The sequence below is a fragment of the Pleurodeles waltl genome, chromosome 5 (assembly GCF_031143425.1).
Source record: "Pleurodeles waltl isolate 20211129_DDA chromosome 5, aPleWal1.hap1.20221129, whole genome shotgun sequence".
In the NCBI taxonomy this organism is placed as follows: domain Eukaryota; kingdom Metazoa; phylum Chordata; class Amphibia; order Caudata; family Salamandridae; genus Pleurodeles; species Pleurodeles waltl.
This window is the reverse complement of record NC_090444.1, coordinates 435,367,280-435,379,943: the sequence shown is the minus strand read 5'-3', so window position 1 is coordinate 435,379,943 and position 12,664 is coordinate 435,367,280. Positions and strand designations below refer to the sequence as shown.

The window sequence follows — 12,664 nt, the reverse complement described above, 5'->3', positions numbered from 1 at the left end:
AATGTATACCCCCTCTGGAGACAGCAGAGTTAATTTCTGAATGCGGCAGAGAGTTTTCGAAGGGGGTGACTGGACTGACAACTTTGGATCATTGCAGGATGCGTAGGGGTTGTAATATAATCAAGCCAGGGTGGGAACATCTACAAGTTGTCCTGTTGTAACTTAAAGACTTGTCTTCAGTCTGAGCCTGAAACGTACAGCATGTAAGTCAGAACCTGTGTGCAGGTCAAGGTGTGAGGAGATGTACATGTGGACAGACGTTTCTCTGGTAACTGATGCTTCACAATTCTTCTGGTAAGTACAGTTGTCTGCCCGGTGGGGGGCTACCGGTGCACCATATGCATGCATTTTACAGAAAGTAAAGGACTTGCAGGGAAGTTAGAATTGGGGGATTGATCAGAAGTGATGTGAATGTAGTATATGGTGCCAGTGATGAGGAACAATGCAGTGATTAGACTGACTTCTAGCTAGCAGAGAGATAATGTCACAGGACGAATAGCAAAGCATTTACTGCACCTTGTTTAGAGAATACAAAGGCAAACTGTTCTCAAATTAGTTGTTGGGACGACCATGATCCGACTTTGCTTTCAGCTGCTTGAAAAATTGATGGCATTCATTACTGTATAAATGAATAGCATTTTCGGAGATAAGTTTCAGTTTATCAGGACAATATTGGCTAATTTTTCCTTTGGAGACTGTTTTGCGGGTGGTAAGTGGCCATCAAGGCCACAAAGTGGTTAGACACAACTTTCAAAGGAGGATATCATGCGGAAAGCATCAAATATACAGAATGCTTTATCAATTAGTCAGGATTTATTCTCAAGGCAAAGTTGGTGATCTGTAGTCCATATAACAGTGTTCACACATCACCAATACCTTGGACATACACCAAGAAGAGAGGACTGTATTTAACTGTCTCCAAAATTATTTTTTTCCCCAAGTCGATAGGAACGACAAGAAATGTCAACATTTCTACCCATATCATGTGAATGAGAAGTATGCAAAACAGAGTTCTTCTAGTCAATATTGTCAAGTAACAAAGAAACATACAACAAGCTTGAAGGCACGAGTCACGCCCACCCAAGTATACAGAGTACACAGTCACCTAAGGGCCGAGCAGTGGCTCTAGTGCTGGACCACGGAGAGCACTGACACCTATGAGGCGGTTTTCAGTATACCATTGCCGCTGCAGCACAAGAGAACTTTACTGTGAAACACACGCTTTGGGAAAGATCTGTGAGTAGCAACAGCAGGGTAAAGAATTATAATCAAAACATTTTCTTTTGGAACTGGGCATTGAGTCATGCCTAACGCAAGACACACAATTTAAGTCAAATACATACAAGTAAGTGCTTCAACACAACTTGATCCCAGCTCAACAATGAGAGAATTAAGTCCTTAGGCTGCACATGGCCACCTCACTTTTTTAATGTTTATATTCTAATTCCTGGCTAAGATACTGTATGACATCTTTCAAACAGAGAAGTACAGAAAGCAGATAAAACTATTTGAATGACTATTTAAATCATTCAAAGCTAGACCATTTTGACGCACAGTGGTAACTTTGAAAGTTACATACTTGAGGAAACAGACTATGTAAAGCAGCTTACTAGGCATGGAGACACAATGGATTAACTTAAAGGTCTGAAGCCCAGACAGTGTCAAGGGACCTTAAGAAATCTAATTTAAAGCTCAACCCCGGTGACACACGCTGTGACTGAAACCACTAGAAGCAAAGAGCCTCAAGCGCTTAGGCTTTCACAATTATGAATAAAATTTCACATTTGACTCGATCAACAGTGACACTCATACAGAACAAATATTGCAAGATCACAGCAAAAAGTGGCAGGCTAATCAGAAACTGTAGCAAACTTAAAATAATAATAATAAAACACAGAAATCGTGGTTCCAGTCCTGAAAAGCCACTCCATTCTCTTTTTTACTAAGTCATTCTCACCCAAGTCTTTCTCCTCCTCAATGAGAGCCATGTTTAGTAGAGAAAAACACGCATGCTGGCATTCCCCAGCAAAGTATAAAGGAATGACCAGGGGCGTAACGCAGGCCCCTGCACTGGGGCCAGATCCCTCAGTCCAAGGCCAGTGAATATCGTGAGACATGGCAGGTTCCGGGGTCCCTCACTGCATTCTGCAAGGCAGCCCGCCATTTTGCTTTAAGCCACTGGTAACGCCTGCTTTAGTGCAGACGAATATAACTTCTGATCTATAGTTCATAGCCCTTGATCAACAGGCTCTACAGCACTGGTAGTACTCCAAGGATTTCTAGGAACTTCTGAAGGTATCAAAAATGTATCTTATAAATACTGCTAATCAGTCCAACAACTGCATTTACACAGTGCACGCTGCTTCAGAGGAAGCGGAACTGTGAACGTAAAGAGAGGATGGTCTTAGGCCTCATCAAAAAGCAAAGTTTTTAGTCTCTTTTTAAAGGTAGGCTCAGAAGGAGCCATGCATACACTGATGGGAAGTGAATTCCAGTGTTTGGCCATAGAAAAATGCAAAAGTGCTAGCACTTTTTCTAGCTTTAAACGTTTTAGGAACTTGCAGATGCCTGAGATTATTCTACCTTAAGTGTCTAAATGGCTGGTGAGGCCGGAGTCTTTTCCTTGACCAGTTAAGGCTCTAAATGCAAAGTAAGCACCTTGAAGTTGATACTATTGGCTACTGACAGCCAGTACAGGCATTTTAAATGAGTCAAGACTGATTGACGACGTGGGATTCTCAGAATCAATCTTGCTGCAGCATTCTGAAGTCTCTGAGCCAAAAAAGTGGGAAGGCTCAGATAAAAACTATTGCAGAGTCCAATCTGGACGTTACCACAGTGTGCGTAGTAGTTTTACTAGTATTCTACTGAACCAAATGTACAATATTTTTAAGTGATTTAAGCTTTGCAAAACAAACAGCACAAACACATGGAAAACAAAAAAGAGAGATTGGAATCGAATATTATTCCCAAATGTCTGCCTGTGGAAGCAGGGGCTGATGGGGGGTGGGGGATTAAGTTCCTCCTGCCACCATTTGTTTGGACCAGGCTGACACTTCGTTCCAAAAAAGAGAATTTCAATTTGAGAAAGATGGCATTCATCCACCCTGCAACGCCACACAAACATTGTCTGAAGGCTAAAAGTGCATCATCGTTATGCTCCTGAAAAGACAACAGAAGCTGAGTGTAGAATGCATAACAGATTACCTTATGCCCCGAGATTCAGTCAACTCGGCCAGTGGTTTCAAATATGAATTCAACCCTAGGGTAGGTCGCTCCCCCGCCGCTGCAGCTCCACCTGCCCAGGCCCCTGCCACCTGTGTGTAGGTCTCGACTCCACTTCTGCGCTTGCCTCTAAGTTGCCAGTTTTTCTCTTGGTGCCTTTCCTGCTCTCTTTTGCCTTATCGCTCTTGTTGCCTTTCCTCGCTTTTGAATTCCGCTCTTGTTGCCTTTCCTCGCTTTTGCCTTTCGCTCTTGTTGCCCTTCCTCGCTTTTGCCTTTCGCTCTTGTTGCCTTTCCTCGCTTTTGCCTTTCGCTCTTGTTGCCTTTTCTCTCCTTCGCCCTTCTCTTTTGCCTTTATCGCTGTCTGCCTCATCACTCCTGCTGATCTCTTCTCTTCTTTGTCTTTAGCTCTTTTGCCTTATCGCTCTTGGTGCCTTTTCTCTGTTTTTGCCTGTTTTTCTCCGGTTGCCTTTTCCCTCCCGTTTCCACTCTCCCGCCTTCCCGCCGCTGCCCCCGTGCGGCCCACCCCCGCTCCCATTCGTTGTCCCCCCTCCCGCCTCCCAGCTGACCCCTCCCCCCCCTTCCCTCTTATGGCGGCCGCTGCGCGGCAGAGACAGCGACCCTTGACCCTAGGGTGGGTCACTCCCCCGCCGCTGCAGCTCCACCTGCCCAGGCCCCTGCCACCTGTGTGTAGGTCTCGACTCCACTTCTGCGCTTGCCTCTAAGTTGCCAGTTTTTCTCTTGGTGCCTTTCCGGCTCTCTTTTGCCTTCTCTTTTGCCTTATCGCTCTTGTTGCCTTTCCTTGCTTTTGCCTTCCGCTCTTGTTGCCTTTCCTTGCTTTTTGTCTTTCGCTCTTGTTGCCTTTCCTCGCTTTTGCCTTTCGCTCTTGTTGCCCTTCCTTGCTTTTGCCTTTCGCTCTTGTTGCCTTTCCTCACTTTTGCCTTTTGCTCTTGTTGCCTTTTCTCTCCTTCGCCCTTCTCTTTTGCCTTAATCGCTGTCTGCCTCATCACTCCTGCTGATCTCTTCTCTACTTTGTCTTTAGCTCTTTTGCCTTATCGCTCTTGGTGCCTTTTCTCTCTTTTTGCCTATTTTTCTTCGGTTGCCTTTTCCCTCCCGTTTCCGCTCTCCCGCCTTCCCGCCCCCCCTGCTCCCATTCGCTGTCCCCCCTCCCACCTCCCAGCTGACCCCTCCTCCCCCCTTCCCTCTTATGGCGGCCGCTGTGCGGTCGCGCGCAGCGGGCGTGCCGCTGGCGCGCCAAAGGCAAGCCCGTCTGCGCTGGTCCGCGCCTGGACCGCGCCCAGCGCCAGAACCCCTGGCCCCCAGTGCTCCCAAAACCCCCAGCTCAGCTATGACGCCGCTTCCCTCCACGCACTCAACCCTGGACGCACTACCACCTGCTTCCAAGCCAGCCCCAAATGCACCCAGGGACCCTTCACCTGTCAAACCTGCAAGTATACCTTCCACTGCGCCTATAATCCGTCCACCGGGCCACGCTCCAACAACCACCTCAAGTGCATCCTCCTCAACGCACGGTCCGTCCACAGACACGCCATTGAACTATGGGACCTCGTGGTCTCTACGGCACCCGACGTCGCCTCCATCACAGAAACCTGGATGAACGCCTCATCGGCTCCCGACATCGCCCTAGCCATACCAAACGGCTACAAGATCGCCAGGAAAGACCGCACCAACCAAACCGGAATCGTCATAATCTACAAAAGCTCCATCAACGTCACCACCTCCACCGAAGACACCCTCCTCGCCGCCGAACACATGCACTTCCAGATCCACACCGACCTCTGGACCACCCTCAGAGGCACTCTGGTCTACAGGCCCCCTGGCCCACACGCCCCATTCAGCGAATCCATCACAGACTTCATCACCCTGCACGCCCTAGCCTCGCCTGACTACATCCTCCTCGGGGACCTGAACTTCCACCTGGAGAAGAACAACGACACCAACACCGCCACCTTGCTCGACAACCTCGCCAACCTCGGACTCAAGCAACTGGTGAACACCCCCACCCACACCGCCGGCCACACGCTCGACCCCATCTTCTCCGCCAGCAACCACGTAGCCTTCAACTACTCCTCCGAGATACACTGGACCGACCACAGATGTGTACACTTCACCTTCAGACGCAAGACCCACCACCTTCGCACACAACTAATCACCCGCAGACCCTGGAACAAAATCTCCACAGAACAGCTACTTTCCACTCTCAACCATAACCAACCTGCCATCACCCCGACGCCAACAACGCAGCCCTCTGCCTCACACAGTGGATCACCAACTGCGCCGACAACCTTGCCCCCCTCAGAAACCTCCCAAGACAGACCGACATCAGGAAACCTCCTTGGTTCACAGACGCCATCAAAGAATCCAAGAAAACCTGCCGCACCCTCGAAAAAACCTGGCGCAAAGAACACACCGCAGAGAACATGTCAGCCCTCAAGACCGCCACCCGCAAACACCACCAGATGATCCGCTCCACCAAAAGGGCATCTTTCAAAGAGAGACTGGACAAGAACACCCACAACAGCAAAGAACTCTTCAACATCATCAAAGAGCTCTCCAATCCCAACGCCAGCTCCAGCTCACACACCATCACGCCCTCACAAGACCTCTGCAACTCCCTCGCCACTTTCTTCCATCGAAAGATCACCAACCTAAACGACAGCTTCGGACCCCAGATCCCGCCGACCGCCACTGAACTCACAGCCCCAACCATCACCCTCAACGCCTGGACCCCCATCAGCCCTGATGAGACAAGAACCACCATGAACACCATCCACTCTGGCGCCCCATCGGACCCATGCCCCCATCACATCTTCAACAAAGCCGACGCCATCATCACCCCCTATCTCCAGAGCATCATCAACAGCTCGTTTGCCACGGCCACCTTCCCCGAGAGTTGGAAACACGCAGAAGTCAACGCACTCCTGAAGAAACCTACGGCGGACCCCAACGACCTGAAGAACTTCCGCCCCACCTCGCTACTCCCCATCCCGGCCAAGGTCATCGAGAAGGCCGTCAACAAGCAACTGACCAACTTCCTCGAAGACAACAACTTGCTCGACCCCTCCCAGTCTGGCTTTAGGGCCAACCACAGCACGGAAACCGCCCTCATCGCAGTCACCGACGACATCAGAACCCTGATGGACAACGGAGAAACAGCCGCCCTCATCCTCCTTGACCTCTCGGCTGCCTTCGACACCGCCTGCCACCGCACCCTAATAACCCACCTCTGCTCCACTGGTATCCAAGGACAGGCCCTGAACTGGATCATCTCGTTCCTCTCGGACCGAACACAGAGAGTCTACCTCCCACCCTTCCACTCAGAACCCACCGAGATCATCTGCGGCGTCCCACAAGGCTCCTCACTCAGCCCCACTCTCTTCAATATCTACATGAGCCCCCTCGCCAACATCGCTCGCAAACACAACATCAACATCATCTCCTACGCCGACGACACCCAGCTGATACTCTCCCTCACCAAAGACCCAGCCACCGCCAAAGCCAACCTGCAGGATGGAATGAAAGACGTCGCACAATGGATGAAGCTCAGCCGCCTGAAACTGAACTCCGACAAGACGGAGGTCCTCATCCTCGGAAACTCCCCGTCCGCTTGGGACGACTCTTGGTGGCCCACAGCCCTGGGCACAACACCAACCCCCTCAGACCACGCACGCAACCTCGGATTCATCCTGGACCCCCTTCTCACCATGACCAAGCAAGTCAATGCCGTCTCGTCCTCTTGCTTCCACACCCTTCGAATGCTCCGGAAGATCTTCCGCTGGATCCCCGCCGATACCAGAAAGACTGTTACCCACGCCCTCGTCACAAGCCGCCTGGACTACGGGAACACCTTATACGCAGGAACCACCGCAAAACTTCAGAAACGTCTTCAGCGCATACAAAACCCCTCTGCACGCCTCATCCTCGAGGAAACCCCGCCACAGCCACATATCCGCCCACCTGAAACACCTGCACTGGCTCCCCGTCAACAAAAGGCTCACCTTCAGGCTCCTCACCCACGCACACAAAGCCCTCCACAATAAGGGCCCCGAATACCTCAACAGTCGCCTCGCCTTCTACACTCCCACCCGTCAACTTCCCTCAACCAGCCTCGCTCTCGCCACCGTCCCTCGCATCAGCAGAACTACCGCCGGAGGTAAATCCTTCTCCTACCTGGCAGCCAAGACATGGAACTCCCTTCCTGTCCACCTCAGGACTACCCAGGACCACCTCGCCTTCAGGAAGTGCCTCAAGACCTAGCTCTTCGAGCAGCAGTAACAGCCCCCCCCAAGCAACCTGAGACCCTCATGGGTGAGTAGCGCGCTCTATAAATGCCTTGATTGATTGATTGAACAGTGGGGAGCTCAGGGCTGAGCCCGGCGGAACTCCATACTCAAGTGGTTTTGGGGTAGATGTGAATGGTGGAAGGTACACCATCTGAGACTTGCCCTCGGGAAATAATTTTAGCCACGCAAGTATTTTGCCTTCAATACCAGCCAGTCTGATTCTGTCCAAGAGAGTTGAGTGCGAAAGAGTATTAAAATCGGCTGGTAAGTTGAGCAGGACAACGGTAACAGAGCAGCTCTGGTCTGGATTTTCTTTGATAAGTTCAGTTACTTCCAACGGAGCGGGTTCAGTACTGAATGCTAACAGAAAAGTGTGTTGTAACCAGCACTCACTCCTTTCTACTTACGTCACATGCTTTTTGGTTTGCATAGGACTATGTTTCGGTGTGATAATTTCTGCAGTTTAGCATTCAGTGTAAGTACACCTCATGGTGCAGCCGCAAATCGTGCAAACCTCTGGTGCAGTGTACTCCACCATACTCTAGTACAGCTAGTGCAAGGACCAGATACCGCTCTCCAGATATTGTGTGCCTTCCAGCAATAGTCCAGCACTGTCAAATGTCACACGTTTCAGGCCTAGACCTGCAGCTCCACCTGCATCAATTGGATTGAACTCAACAGTGACTCAGATGCCTTGAACAGTGACTCGTAGGCTAATGGATGACAAATGCCCACTGACCTTTTGCCAAAAGGCGAGTGCCTTTGGGAAGGTTTACTACTTATAGCTGATGGATGTTCCTCCACACAAACCTTAAGCATTAGGGCGCAAGCACGAACACACAGTGCTGCAGCCAGCAGTGAAAGCTTTTGCACTGTTCAAGCAACAATGTTGTGTTATGTTATATTGATTTGTATAATGCACTAATCACCCAAGAGGGTATCAAGAATGCACACTGTATGAGTAACAGCTCGAAGTGGAAGTCATTTCCAACCCTTTCAGAGGGCTTGCTACTCACAACCAAGGTCAGCTTCTCTACCTAGAGCCAACTGCTAATCAACCAATTTTCCTTCACACAATGCCAGAGACAGCTACATGAAGATTACCCAGAACAATCTTCACACTGCAGAGTGGTGGAATGGACAGCACTGGAATAGACCTTATGGGCTTAGTCAACCGATTTTGAAAGATTTTGAGGCTTATGGGCAAGGGGACATTTCTTCTCCATGCCATCTTTCTAGGCTCTGTCTGCGGTGTTGATACTGTTTGGACTCTACTGTGTACATGTGAATCCTGAACCACTAAAGAACTCGGGCTCACCTATTCTCATAGAAAAGTGCCAAATTTCTATTCAGAGGTAACAGGAAGGTCAATGTGGTTGTGTATGTATAGCCTCTAAGGAGTAAAGGGTTTTTGGAGATGGTGGCAGCTCTAATTTTGCCACACAGTAACATTTGTGTTGAAAGCACTGAATGAGGGTCTAAGACTTTGGTCACATGATGTTCTGGTACCCCTGAGAAGTTGTGCTCTTAAAAACCTGTGCAGCCATAGGGAAAGGCGCCTAGAAGTCCTGATTAACTCATCCCATCCAGTGTATCAAATCTGCAATATGAAACAATTGAAATGTAAATAGGCTTGGGGATAAGGAGTGCTGAAGCCAAGTGAGGCAGTCTCCACAACTAGAGTCACTATGCCAAGCTATTGAAAACTGAAGATTGATGAGGAGTGGCACAATCTAAATACAGTCGAAGGGAAATTGAAACAACATCAATTGAGAAAAAGACTGCCATGTGTAACATGACTGAGCACCTAATTCCAGTTCAGAGTGCCAACTATTTTTGTGAAATAGATGAGGTGAGAATTCAACAATGGTTTGATCATAACTTTACAAGATTGGGAAAAAATGATGGTCTAGGCACAGGAAAAGCAACTCCAGTTTGCAACACAGATTAACAGTTCAGTTTCTGTGCCTGAGCTACAACGGAGCGGCAGTAGTGAGTTACCCTTGGAATAATGATCATTCTCTGTAAGGATTAGTCATTCTTTTCACACAAACGTTTGTAGTCACTTTATTTGTTTATATTATAGGTTTAGGTGAAACAAAGATATATCCACAGCAAATGGTGGACTTTCAGTCATCCAGTCCTAGATACCGTGTGCTGGCTGATAGAAATCCTCAAGTACACTCTAACCAATGAAATCCCCAGGACACCAGACATACAAATGACTTACTGTGCTGTAAGAAGGGAAGAACAAGGAACATATCTCTGGAGAAGCAGCCTCTAAAGGCAAAGGTACTGCTATCCCTTGATCAGGACCAATGCAGTATTTACGCATGAGAGGCAAAACTCACTCAGGAATTTAAACTAGAAGCACGTCTAGTAAGGCTGTTCAATTATACTACGTTTTATAACACCAGCATGCTCTCATGTGGCTACACTCTCAACATAATCAAGAACACTGTTTTCCGGCTGTACACGACCCAGTACAAAAATCTCTCAATTCATCACCAGCTTTTTGTCAAACAGTCATGCAACTGCACAAAAAGGACAAAGAGTCTACGACAACATTTTAGGTAGCAGAAGGCACCCCAGCTCCGTACATCCAGGATATCATCTCTATTCCGGATGACTGCAAGACAAAAAAGTCGGTTTCCGAGGAACCAGGCAACAGAGAATGCGGCCCAATGGAAATGACTCTGACTGAGCATGGAATTAAAAAGATTGCTTTCTACCCTATGTCACTAAAGGGCTACATGACATCTTAAATGGAGGGAACATCTTGAAACTATTGAGTTCAAGACCCTCCGCTGGCTACCCTACCCACCAGGGAAATAATTCCAGTGGAATTTATGTTACCGGCCAAGGGCATCTCAAGAGAAGCCACCCATGTGGAATGGCTCGCACCAGCCATTACTTCCATGGTGCTAAAAGAAAAGCATCATTTTGATGTATAGGGGATTTCCATCTCACCCTACATTCAACCCAGCTACCCTTTTCCATTAGAAAATCATATGTCAAATACCTCACCAAGACCTCAATTCCAGGCTTTTTCAATCCTCAAAGGAGCACTTAGCAAATCACCAAAAATTGAAACTACTAGTTATCCCTCCACCTTCGCCGCCTTGACTCCTGAGAAACCATGGCCATGGGTACACATCTATCCCTGGGGGATTACTGGGGTTGGTTGCCATGGGCCCTGCAAAAATCTCTAGACGTATGAACTGTACTCCTAACCCCCCATGCAAAAAGAATGTAAGCTCCATAAAAATCTGCTCATGGAATATTACAGGGGTCAAACTAAAACTAGGGGACTGGCAACCCTCACTGGAATGGAAGAACTGGGATATTGTGGCCCTTCTGGAAACCTGGGCAAACACAACTCTGCCAGTCATATGTTATATGCTTTATATAATCCCAGCACTGGATGGGATGAGTAAATCAGGATTTCTAGGCACCTTTCCATCTGGCTGCACTGGTAGTTAAGAGCACAACTTCTCAGGGGTACCACAACAAGCAAGGCGGGATGACGCCCCTGGACCAAATGGAATTCCCTCCACAATATTCATAGAAACCCCACCACGTTTCTTAGCCTGGAAAGTTTTCCTTGCTATTCAATCATGCATTTGCAACAGGGTCAATGCCGAATGGATGGTGCAGGTAAAAAAATAAATCCGATTTTTACAGGTGGTGACAGATCCAAGCCACAAAGCTACTGCCTAATAGCTCTCTTGGATAATGAAGTCAAGTACTTTGCTACAGCATTTTTGGCTCAGCTAACTGTGTGGTCAAGAACAAGCAATATTGTACTCCTCAATCAAACAGGGTTCACAAAGGGTACCAGCACTTTAACAAGCATCTGGGCTCTCGCTCTCATTATGAAAAAAACAAGATTTCAGTTCATCTATGCTTCATTGATTTCAAATTGGCCTTTGATTGCTTGGACCGAGGTAAATTATGGGCAAAGCTTGCACGATGGGGCATGTGATGCCAATCACAAGGTGTAGGAAAATGGGAAAGAGGGTCCCTGAAAAGTGGACACACAAACACATGGGAGACCTGACAGATGACAATGGTACCTTCCTACCACAAAGACAGTTACAAATAAGAACAGGTAATACACTCACTGTAGCGTTCTGCTCCTGTTAAAGCCATCTAAGTGGCCCACGCTCTCTGCCACTGTTAACTGTCATGGCAGCAAAACTTCTTCTGTCAATCACCTATGGGAGTGAGGTGCTTCTAGGCCAAGACCCAGCCTACCTGGATGGATTACTCAGCAAGGCCTACAAAAGAGTTTTTAAGATCCCAAAATGCATGTCCCGGCACAGATTCATCTTGCATTTGGCCTCATATGGCACTCGATTGAAAGGCAGAGAGCTTTTAACAAGTGCTCCTGTAGGCTGAGGTGCTCTTGTGATAACTCAATCAACAAAACACTTTGGTCTGTGATAACCAACCCTCTAGCATTATCTTTCAAGGCTTGTCTTGACAGCGCCTTGGTAGCACTACAAGCAAACATTTTATCGAACCAGTCACTGCCATACCAGACCTTCAAAAAGGCTCTAGATACATGTGCAAAGAGAAAATCTCTGATTGAGGATAAATCAGCCTTGACAAAGAAATCCCATACATGGATGCTAGTCGACGGCTATAAGCAGCTTAAACCGGCCCTACACTTCAGCCACACAAACTCAGCATTCATGAAGGAGAAATTTCTTAGCCTCCGCCTCAGTACGTTTCCCTCGCTGGCACTGGAACTGTCATGGCAAGCAAAAGTAGGCACTGCTTGTCACCTATGTGGGTCACTGAAAGAGGATCTACTACACCTAGTCTGTATTTCTCCAGTCTTAATGGACCTAACAAGAACAGCATGTATTTCACGAGGGATAAGAACCTGCAGACGGACTATAGTTGCATGTCTACATTCTGACGATCCCATCTTGAACTGTATATTCATCAGCTTTCCTGCTGGGCTTCAATCAGTAGTGGCAGCAAGGTCTGGAGCTGAGTGCCTTGTATCAAAAGTTATTTCAAAACACCTAGGCAGCCTCGCTCCTGACACTTTTACAGTTTATAATTTTAGAGTCATTCGTATTTACACTAAGTGATCCGAATTTATAAGCAGCTTTAAATCATCAAGT

The 12,664-nt window shown here is 48.0% G+C and overlaps 1 protein-coding gene across 6 annotated transcripts in view; it reads right to left on the bottom strand.

The window, feature by feature from the left end:
* Positions 1-12,664, bottom strand: part of EHBP1 (EH domain binding protein 1) — a 1,526,717-nt gene that overhangs the window by 669,426 nt on the left and 844,627 nt on the right. The window lies entirely within an intron of this gene.